Consider the following 12,074-nt stretch of genomic DNA (forward strand, 5'->3'; position numbering starts at 1 on the left):
GTTAAAAAGAAATCTGCCCTACAATCCAGCGATTGCATTGCTGGGGATTTACCCCAAAGATACAGATGCAATGAAAAGTTGGGACACCTGCACCCCGATGTTTATAGCAGCAATGTCCACAATAGCCAAACTGTGGAAGGAGCCTCGGTGTCCACTGAAAGATGAATGGATAAAGATGTGGTCTATGTATACAATGGAATATTACTCAGCCATTAGAAATGACAAATACCCACCATTTGCTTCAACGTGGATGGAACTGGAGGGTATTATGCTGAGTGAAATAAGCCAATTGGAGAAGGACAAACATTCTATGGTCTCATTCATTTGGGGAATATAAATAATAGTGAAAGGGAATAGAAGGGAAGGGAGAAGAAATGGGTAGGAAATATCAGAAAGGGAGACAGAACAAGAAGACTCCTAACTCTGGGAAACGAACTAGGGGTTGTGGAAGGGGAGGAGGGCGGCGGGGGGGTGAATGGGTGACGGGCACTGAGGGGGGCACTTGACGGGATGAGCACTGGGTGTTATTCTGTATGTTGGCAAATTGAACACCAATAAAAAATAAATTTATTATTAAAAAAAAGAAGCCAACCCCCAAAAGACTACATATTCTCTAATTCAATGTATCCAATGTACAGAAACAGGAAAAAATTGATCTATAATATTAGAAGTTGTGCTTTGGGGGAGGTTATAATTGGAATGGGGCAAGGAGACTCTTGTTTCTTGATTAGGTGCTGATTACATGGCATGCTTGGTTTGTGAAGATTTATCCAACTATGCACTCATGATTTGTTAACTTTTCTATGTTATATTTCGGTAAAATTGTCTTCTTTTCCCCATAAAAAAATAAAGTATACAATCTGGGCAGCCCAGGTGGCTCAGCGGTTTAGCACTGCCTTCAGACCAGGGCATGATCCCGGAGACCCGGGATCAAGTCCCAGGTTGGGCTCCCTGCATGGAGTCTGCTTCTCCCTCTGCCTGTGTCTCTGCCTCTCTCTCTCTCTCTGTCTCTATGAATAAATAAATAAAATATTTTTAAAAATTAAAAATAAAGTATACAATCCAATGGGTTTTGGTGTACAGAGCTGTACAACCATCACCATAATCAACTTGAAAACATTTTTGTTATCCCAGAAAGCAAGCTTGTGTCCATTAGTGGTCAATCCCCATTCCCAACCTTATCTCAACCCCTAGGCAACCACTAATTTACTCTTATCTCTATACATTTGCCAATTTCAGACATCTCATATAAACCGAATTATACGATACAGCTCTTTTGTGACTGGCTTCTTTCATTTAGCATAATTTTTCAAGGCTCACCATGTTAGAGCATGTATCAATACTTCATTCTTTTTTATTGCCAAATAATATTCCATTATATACACGGCATTTTATTTATCTGTTTGTCAGTTGATGGACATTTGTGTCAGTTCTATTTTTTAACTACTATGAATAAGGCTGCTTTAACTATTTGTGTACAAGTATATGTTTCTATTTCTGAGTGGAATTCTATGTGAAATTCCTGGTCACATGGGAACTTTTTTGTGGAACTGCAATACTGTCTTCCAAAATGTCCGCTCCATTTTACATTCCCACCAGCAGCATTATGAGGGTTCTAATTTCTCCATATTTTTGTTAATATATGTCTTTTTTAGTATAACCAACTACAGCAGGTGTAAAATGGTATCTCATCATGGTTTTGATTTGCATTTCCCTAGTGGCTAATGATGTTGAGCATGTTCTCATATGCTTATGGGACATTCTTACACCTGCTTTGGTGAAATATTCATTCAGAACCTTTGCCCATGTTTTAATTAGGTTATTTGTCTTTTTATTTTGGAGTTGTAATTTTTAAATATATATTCCAGAAGGATACAAGTCCCTAATCAGATAAATGGTTTGCAAATATTTACTCCCATTCCTTTGGGTTGTCTTTTGACTGTTTTGACAGTGTTCTTTGAAGCACAAAAGTTTTTAATTTTGATAAAGTCCAATTTGTCTATTTTTTTCTCTTGATGTTTGTGCTTTTGATATCATATCTAAGAAGGCTTTGCCTAACCCAAGGTCACGGTTACTCCTATATTTTCCTCTAAGAGGTTTATAGTTTTAGCTCTTGAACATCTCAGTCTGTGATCCATTTTGAGTTAATTTTTGTGTATGGTTTGAGAGAAGAGTCCAACTTCATTCTTCTTCATGTGGATATAAATGTCTTTTTAATGGTTTCAAAAATATGCCATTTTTTGAAGATATTTTAATCTTTCTAATTTGGATCTGCTATAATAAATTCTATGAAGACCCTACCTCTAAAATTAATTTTTTTCAAATAAATCAATGAAACCTAGAAAACTATAAAAATGGTTATATAACAATCTAGAAATAGAATTAAGTCAAAGAGAATAACCATTTTAAAAGTGCTTGATCTATGCACCACATTGATTTCTCAAATGGTTTTATTGATTTACATTCCTTTCAGCAGTATATGAGGAAGCGCCTCCCTTTTTTATTGCCTTAATTGCGAGGGAATTCATTTTATTTTTTTTTTTAAACCTTGCTGACTTTATAGACAAACATTTTCCTCACTGCTGCATTTCTTACTCTATGAGTTTTCTGATTCTTTTCCCACATTTATCTGTTTTTCTTACTGCTTTGTAAAAACCCCTTATATGACCCAACTCATCATTTGGCTCTTTGTCATCCTTCACCCTGCAGCTTATTGATCAAAACTTGCTGGATCATTTGAATCTTCTGTCTCCACAGTGAGAACTTACAAAGATTTAAGTCAGAGTTCTTAAATGTTTTAGCATCTTTTTACTAGCTGTTCCCTCCCCTGGAAATGTTCATCCTGCAGAACTTCTTAGGGCAGCACCATAACATTTTTGGTCCTTTGCGTTCACCCCTTGAAGCTCTTCTGATTTGCTCATTAATTAATTTAACTGTGCAAATAATACAGTTATATTGGATAAAACATTTTTGCATGTAATATCTCTCTTTAGCTCACATAAATGACGAGAGATAATCGTCACTATCATCTCTGAGATGGCAAACCTGAGGCACAGATGGGTTAAGTGTCTTGCCCAAAGTTACACAGCTTGTAAGTGATTGAGCTGTATTTTGATCAGGCATTCAGACTCCAGAGCCCTTGGGGTGGCTAGCAAGTTAATCTGATCCATGAAATCACATTAAGATAAAATGGGATGAATAGGACCTAATGTTACCATTCCAGGTAACACTCCAGGTAACCATTCCGAGTTAAAATGTACACTTTAATAGTCACCTTATCCCAGAGTTATGACTAGTTCTGGGCACCATAAAGACTAGAGGAACTGTTTTAAGGTCAGATGCCATTCTTTTTCCTCCCTTATAGCATGCTGCTTTGCTCTATATTGTACTTGAGCTAAATACATACAGGCCTAGCATAGAGTAAGTACTTAGGAAATGATGGCTTTCTCTCCCTGTTTCCTTGGCTCTCAGACAGATGCTCTATCATCATCAGTGCAGAACCTTGGTGATGGTCTATCAACTTGACTAATAGCATAATAATAAGAGCTACTTCTTAAGTGCAGTCCACTTCCAGACACTAAGCAATTTATATCTGCTGCCTCATAAGCTCATGCCAATCTTAACACATGCTTGAGAAGTAAATCTTTAGACACATAGTCAAACCACATATTAAAACATCTGGAAAGTTGGTCCTTTTCCACATGGACCAGATCATGCTATTTCTTTTCTGCTCTATACAAACCACCCCCCCCAGCCCCCACCCCCCTGCTCCCAATGCATTTAGAGTAAAATCCAAAGGCTTTACATGTTCCAGCCACCTTGATCTTCTTACTCCTCCTCAAACATTCACTGAAAGCATACCTTCCTTAGAGTAGTCACATCTGCTGTTCCCCCTACCTGGAATATTGTCTCCACTTAGTTCATATTTCAGCTCAAGTGTTACCTTCTCAGGGGAGCCTTCCTTGACTACCCCTTCTAAATAGCTTCCCTCCATCCTTCATATCCTTTACTCTGCTTTGTCTCATTGCATTTGCCACCTGGAATCCATATTTATTTATTATCTGTTTCATTCAACTAAACTCTTACATACATGAGAAAAGGGACTTTGTCCTTGCTCACTGCTGTATTTATTCCCAGAGCCTTGAGTTGCACATTGCAGGTGCTCAAAAAAGTATTTGTTGCTTAAAAGAAAGAAAGAAAGAAAAAAAGAAAGAAAGAAAGGAAGGAAGGAAGGAAAAGAAGGAGGGAGGGAGGAAAGAATTCTTCATATCCTCATTTCATAGATGAGGAGTCCACGAGGTTAAGTAACTTGCTCAAGGTTGTACAGCTAATTAAGTTGCAAAACAGAGATTGAAAACTTCTGCTCTTAACCATTACATGGTTCTGTCACTAAATATCACCTCACACACACTTGAGCATTGGAGAGTTTATTTGCAATATTGCATGACTTTAAAAATAAAAGAGTACTAAGTCATTGTTATTTATAGATTACTCATTTAAAAAAAAAAGGAAAAAGAAAACACAAAAAGAACCAAACAATTACACACACATTCTGGGTAAAAACACAAAGTTAGAAGTACTTGAATTCCATAGTAGGTTTCAGTTTAATACTTTATTTTAATTCTCTCTCATATATATGCTCAAAAGGCATGGAATAATCCTATTGCCTGTAGCACAGGGAAGTTGTTGCAAATACGTAGGCATGGGATTTATCTAGAAGACCACAATCCAAGCACCTTCTCAGAGTGTTAATCTATTCTTTTTATTTAGTCCAAAGTAACATAATCCTTTAGCCATCTAATTTGTAGATCAGCTATAACATAATTGGGAACCTGGAAGCTGGATATTACCATTTTTTACTCTTTTCAGTTTATAATAAACAAAAAGGGATATATAATGTCTGAAATACATAAACCAGAGAGCACAAATAGTAGAAAGCCCTTTAGGGAGCATCTGGTTTAGCCCCTTATTTTCCAGATGAGGAATATAGATTCCTGGGAGGTGAATTTCTACATATATAATAATTACGCTTGACATTTGCTTTCAAATTTAGCATAGCAATATGTCAAATGAGCCAAAAAAACTGAGACTATGTGGCCAAAAATTCTACGCATTTTTTCAGGAACTCATTGAATTATGATATCAGTTTTTTCCCCAAGTCTCTAAAATCTGAGTCTAACTAAAAACGACCTCACATCTCAATAGGGAATAAATCTATAGGACTGTTAACCTCAAACTAGCCACGTGTTGATACTATGTGCATTGTGGGCCACATCTGATTCAACCCACCAATCTTTGTTGAGCCCCAACTCTGTTCCAAGGCACTGACCATGCACTACAGATATGAGGTTGTGGCCTTTAGCCAGGTGAAAACCCAAGTCTAAGGATAGTCTATATGCCTATAGTGAAATCCTCTGCACAGGGAATGTAATAGCCTGGATTATCAGAAACAACAAAAGTTGCAACAATTTTTTTCCTTTTTTTCTAATTTCATCATTATTTCCCACCGTTCCTTTTTTTTTTCTTCCTTCCTGATAGTAAAATAAATACGTTTGATGAAAAAAAAAATCTGGAAAGAGCAATTAAGTACTGACAACATTACATCTGTAATTCCAAACATTGGTAACACTTTCATGTGTGTACTTAAAAATCCATTGAATAAGAAAATGAGGGGATGGGGGATGGGGTAACTGGGTGACGGCCAATGAGGAGGGCATTTGATGCGATGAGCACTGCGTGTTACACTATATGTTGGCAAATTGAATTTAAATTTTAAAAAATGTAAAAATAAAAATAAAAAATAGAAAAGGAAGGAAATGAGGCTGTTAGGGGGAAATTTGGGACCTGGGATTTGACATCAATAATTAGAACCTCTTCCACCCTTCCCAATGCCCAAGTTGAGAAAGAATCTCAGAATGGATAGTGGAGTCTATGATGGGAGATTTTTGTTATTGAGAACCTGAAAGTAAATTGCATCAGATGGGTATCTTCAGATTGAAATCATGGTGAGGAAGAATCAAAGGTGAAGGCTGTGGTAAGCATGTCATGGTTAAGCCCCTTGAGGCTTCTTTGGAGCTTGACTCCTGGGTTAGAATCTCATCCAATTTCTTTTGACAGGCTGGTTCCTTAACCCCTCAGAGCCTCCTCTAAAAAAATGGAGATAAAGATGTAGGAAGACATCTCTTCAGGAAGATTAGGAGGATCTCTTGAGATGGGCCTGTATAGATCTTAGTGCAGAGCTAGGCACATAGTGTGTCCTTACCCAGCATGAGCCACTTTTGTATGGTGACCTTCAGTGCAGTGTCATGGCAACCAGAACTCCTGGAAGAGTCAGAAAAGGTGAGTTCCCTGCACTGACTCATCCATAGCTCCATAGGGGCTCTGCCCACAACCTCTTGGTAGGTGAGCTATGGAATTCAGGCCGGGAACAGGCATAGCCTGCCCACTGCTCCAGGTTTAGGAAGCCAAGGCAGCATGCTTCCAGGCATGCGAAGATAATGTGGGGGCTCCCTCCTTCATCCCAGCTGGTGAGAATGAGGAGTTTGGACCACCAAAGCAGCAGGAGGAACGGAAGCCTTAGAAGGACAATTTGCAGTCCAAGGAGGGGCAACATGGAGTTGCCAAGGAGGCGACACCTAGCTCCATGGCCTTAGTGACAGGGGGGCAGGAAAGGAAAACCAAGTCAGTGAGCTGGTTCCTATGACAGGAAGGAGAACTCCCCAAGCCAGAGCCCTTGAAATCAGTTTAGGAAATTAGGCAGGGCTTACTTTGTTAAACCACTGGAAGGATAAAGATATGGGAAAGGGATTCCAGGTACCTTGCTAGGAGAGAGGACAGGGGGTGGCACATCCTCTGCAGGGAGAGATAATAGCATTTCTTCTTCTGTTGTCTGCTTTTCAGTGGAATAGAAAAATGCACACTCTCTCTCCTCCATAATAAGAGGTTTGGGGTGTGCCTCTCTTTGACTTCCTCACAAACAACCACAGGGAGCAGGCTTCTCAGACTACTCTTGACCTTGGCAGTTGACCCTTAGAAATGCATTCTACTTCAAGATCTGAGAAAACGAAACCAAATCCAACCCAATAACCTCCTGTGAAAGATGATTTATTTCTGCTGGGGGTCATATTTCCCCTCTCTACTTCATTGCTGCTCCATAGTTAACTTTAAAATACACACGCACACACACATTAGATCATCCTTCTAATCAAAACTCTTCACACCTTCCCACTGTTCTTAGATTAAAATCTATACAGCAAACTGTGGACATGATCCAGCGCTTACCCACCTCTGGGACCTCATTCCACAACAAACAGCTACTTTGATCTTGTTCTTCTTCCTCCAGGCTTATTCCCACTTAAAGCCATCATGCCAGCTATTCTCCATGTTTGAAATGCTCTTTCCCCTAATTTCTGCATGGCTGACCCCTTCTTACCTTTCACATCCCTCTCAAATGTCACCTTCTCAAGGATACCTTCCTATACTACCCAATTCCAATCCAAATCTGTACCCATGTCATGACTTGCCAGCACTTAATCACTTTCTGGTATTTTTCTTGTATACTTGCTCCTTGGTTGTGTTTTTTGTCACTCCTATAGAGACATGAGCTCCATGATACAAGGCCCTAGCTGTCATGGTCACCATTGTATCCACAGAGTCTAGAGTCTTGTCTGACACATAGCAGAGCTCAGCTCAAAATCTATTCATAAATGGGCAATTGAAGTTTGTTTACCTTCCTTCTCTCTTCCTCGCTGCCATCCTTGGTGACTTTATCATCTACCTGGATGACACCTGGTTCCTTCTCCTCACTTCTCTGCACTACCCAGAAACCAGCAGAGCCATACTCTGCCCTTCATCATCATGTTCTAGGGCTCCTACCCAAGCATTTCCTGCTTGGAACCACTGTTGTCTTGAGGGCCTCCACATCTTCCAAGCTTCCTTTACCTCCCTCCCCTAAAGCATGCATTCTAATTACTCAAACCCTTCCCAAATCCCCAACCTCTTCACTTGAATCCCTGTGGATTTTTGTCACTATGGCTGGGAAGATAAGGTTGTGGTCACACTAGTGACCAAAATTTGAGAATTTTTGTGAGGATTAGGTGAGCACAATGTCTGGCACATTAAAAGTGCTCAAGCATGGGATTCCTGGGTGGCTAAGCAGTTTAGCACCTGCCTTCGGCCCAGGGCGTGATCCTGGAGTCCTGGGATCGAGTCCCACATCGGGGTCCTGCATGGAGCCTGCTTCTCCCTCTGCCTGTGTCTCTGCCTCTCTCCCTGCATCTCTCATGAATAAATAAATAAAATCTTAAAAAAAAAAAAAAAAGGTGTTCAAGCAATAGTAGCCTGTCTCATTTCTGCCACTACAATGAAAGTTTCTTCTTGGCCTCTGCCTCCTGCCCTTTCTTCTCTTCCTCCCCTTTCACTCCTATTTGGTTAGTTTTACTCTCCTTGGTTCATGTATATGAGGTAAAGTGAGGACTTTGCCTGGTCTTCTTGGTGGTGATGCAGAGTTCTGACTGGACAGAAACAGCTCAGTGCAAACTGAAGAAGAGCTGGGTGCTTTCCAGGCTCCATGGGTACCTTGCACACCAGCAGCTGATGTGATTCAGGCTCTGGCTGTCTGGTGTCCACAGGTGGGCCTCTAGAGCCATTAGAGGAAGGCAACAAGGCCCCTGGGCCAGGATGGGTTAGATTGATGTTCACCAGTGTTTTTATTTATTAGATGCTTAAAAAGCCAGTTTCAATCCTTTGGGGTCATCAGTTCAGGGTTTACTATAATCCTGTCAATGTTTTCATCTTTCTCATTCAAGTTCTCGGGAATCCAGAGAGGCAATCCTTGGAAACAATTGTGAGTAATTCCTGTCCTATATGGAAGAGGGATGGAGTGAGTGCAAACAGAGGAAGCTGCCTGGGTCTCCTGGCTGGGGTGCTGTGGCCCAGACAATCTGAAACTGTGAGACCCTTCCCTAGCTTCTCCACAGATAGATCTCAGGCCCCAGTTTTGGAGAATTTTTTATTTGAGGAAGTCCAATTTATTTTAGGATGACTGATGCCGATCACATACCAGATTGTCAAATATTTGCTAGAAGAATTTATAAGTGACTAAATAAAGGAACGCAGAAATGGATATGATAATTGACCATCCTGCTACAAGGGATTGGCAAGTCGAGAATAAGCAGAGTGACTTTATAACATGAACCAATTATTTCCATAAATGCCCTGGGCACACGGTATGTGCCAGATACTGTGCCAGATGCTGGGGATACAGGGTGAGAAAAGCAGGCCCAGTCTCCGCTTTTATGGAGCTTAAAGTTGGAGTGTACAAGTGAGAATGATACAGTGTGATAGGTGCTACTGCCAGAGGGAACATACTAGGTGATCTATCTGGAAGTACATGGGTAAGGACATTTCACTCAAAGCACCAGGCTTGGAGAGGTCTTCTTAGAAGATAATATGATGCCCCGGGTAAGGCTTGGAGGATGAATGAGTCATCCAGGTGGCAGGAGGGGAAGCAAGGTTAAAGGAATGTTTCCGGGCAAAGTCAAGAGCATGTGCACAAGATGAAAAATGAAGAGAGGGGGGCATCCCGGGTGGCTCAGCGGTTTAGCACCGCCTTTAGCCCAGGGCCTGATCCTGGAGACCCAGGATCGAGTCCCATGTCGGGATCCCTGCACGGAGCCTGCTTCTCCCTCTGCTGCTCTTGTGCTCTCTCTCTGTGTGTCTCTCATTAATAAATAAATCTTTAAAAAAGAAAAATGAGAGAGGGCATGATGCTCTGCAGACCTGAGGAACAGCCGAGTAGGACTCCACTGTCAGAGGTTCTGACTTAATTGGTCTTGGAGAGAGCCCAGCCTTGTGTATGTTTTACAAGCTCGAGAATGTTTTAAAGCAGGTGATTTTAATGTGCAGCCTGGGTTGAGAACCACTGGACCAGAACAAGGGATGAAAGAGAGGGAGTGGTAAGAGGTGAGGCTGGGGATGTGAAGTGGGCCAGATCACGCAGTGCCTGGAAGGTTGTGTCAAGGAACTTGAGTTTTCTTCTCAGAGCACTGGGAAGCTATTTAAACATTTAAGTAAAGGAACAAGTGGCATGATCAGACTTGCAGACCTTAGAACATCCGTGTTGTGGAATATGGATTAGAAGGGGGGCAGGAATAGAAGTAAGAAAAACCAGTTGGGAGGCTCTTGTAATACATGATGCAAAAGATAATCACAGCCTAAATTAGGTGAGTGGCAACAGGGATGGAGAGAAGCAGATGAACTCCAGAGATATTTAGGAAGTAGAACTTCTAAGGCTGATCAAAGATGGGCTGTGAGAGGGAGAAGTCAAGGGCCATCCGTTTGTTTAGACAGTTGAGTGGATGGAATGTCATTCTCTGGGACTGGGCTCACTGGAGGGGAAGCACCAGGGGAGGAGAAGCCGGTTTGTGGATGTGTGGGCAAGGATGTCAACCTGCAGCCTGTTGAGTTTAAGGCACAAGTGGGATATCGAAGTGAGATGACTGGCTAAAAGATGGTAGCTTAGTCTTCAGGTAAAATATCTCAGTTGAATTTAGAAGTCTTTGGAAAAGGATGAGAATGGATGAGATCACCCAGGGGAGAGACTGTGGAGTGAGAAGAGAAAAATAGGTCCACAGAACTTTGCAAGTTGCTCTCTTCCTCCAGGTAGACAGCCCTAAACCCATTATGGGCAATTAGGCTAAGTGGTGACGTGAATTTTCCCAGCTAGTTCTCCTCACATGTGTGAATAGGCTTACCCTAGCTGATGTGAGCCCCTGCTGTTGGCCTATATTTGGCCCATCCCTGGCAGTGCAATTGGATCAAGTTGATCTGCAATGAGAAGTGGCTGTCAGTTGTGTCTTCACCTATGGAGCTCAGCTGCGGGAAGCAGTTCCAAATTCCATGGCTCTGCTTAGAAGTTTCTAAATACAGTGGTAGTTATGTGTTAGACATCAGAGACATTTTAAAGAAAGTAAGCCTGAATCATCTGAAAATTGGAACATGTGGCAACTAACTCAACACAAAGGTCCTGGGAAGAATCTGCTGTGGAGAAAGGAGAGATGGGTAGGCAGCTAGTAATGCTTTTATTCTAGGCTCTGTACAATTGTGATTCTATTTTTGGTTTTCAGTCTGCCTGTATCTAAGTGCCCTGTTATGCCCTCTGATGCCAGAATCAACCTCTGTTATATTGTAAACAATAACAACAAAGCACTTTGACTTTAAGTAGTTTCTTTTATTCCTAACGATAGGCCTATCAAGTAAATAAGACAAGTGTTAGCCCCATTTTAAAGATGAAGAAATTGAGACTGGAGCTAATTCACTTGCCCAAATTGCAGAAAATATAAATGGGATGGAGGAGCTGACCCAGTTTCTCATTCCAAATCCACTCCCATTCTGGCTCCTACCTCTTTAAAATGGGCCTTTTAAAAAACTCATTCCAGCGAAGAGCTGCAAGAGAGGATGGGAAGAGGATTTGAATAGAAGCTTGGCAAGTACCTCCTGTGATAGCTGTGTTTGTGACCTTTTGTTTTGCTCTTAATTTCATGCCAGCATAAATCACACATGCCCAATACCAAAAAGTTTGAAGACAGCTGTCTGGAGTGGGTGGAGGAGTCAGGGAAGCTGATGAATTATAGACCCTCAGGACTGGAAGGGATCAATGAGTCATCTACTTTAACTCCTAAATGTACAGACAGGAGAAATTGAGGAGAAGGTAACTTGTACATGTTCACCTGGCCAACTGTGGCAAAAAGGAGAACAGAACCCTACCTAGCCTGCTGATGTACACCCAAATAACAGTGTGAAAGTAACTTCAGGGTCAGAGCACTGAAACAGAGAAAGAGAACCAAAAACCCCGGATAAATAAAGAACTGACCTAAAAGAAACAGTACACACTCTGCTATGCATTCCCTTTTTCTTTTTGATTTGTTTTTATAGGGTTCTGATTGAGAAAGTTAATTAGGGAAATTACAATGGTACTCTCTTTCCCTTCTTTGACTAAAGCCATGGGAGGAGGTAGGTGGAAGTGCCTAGCAGGTAGAGTGGGTGGAATTGGGAAATTGCTCTTTAAGATTCAG

The sequence above is a fragment of the Vulpes lagopus genome, chromosome 10 (genome assembly GCF_018345385.1).
Source record: "Vulpes lagopus strain Blue_001 chromosome 10, ASM1834538v1, whole genome shotgun sequence".
In the NCBI taxonomy this organism is placed as follows: Eukaryota; Metazoa; Chordata; class Mammalia; order Carnivora; family Canidae; genus Vulpes; species Vulpes lagopus.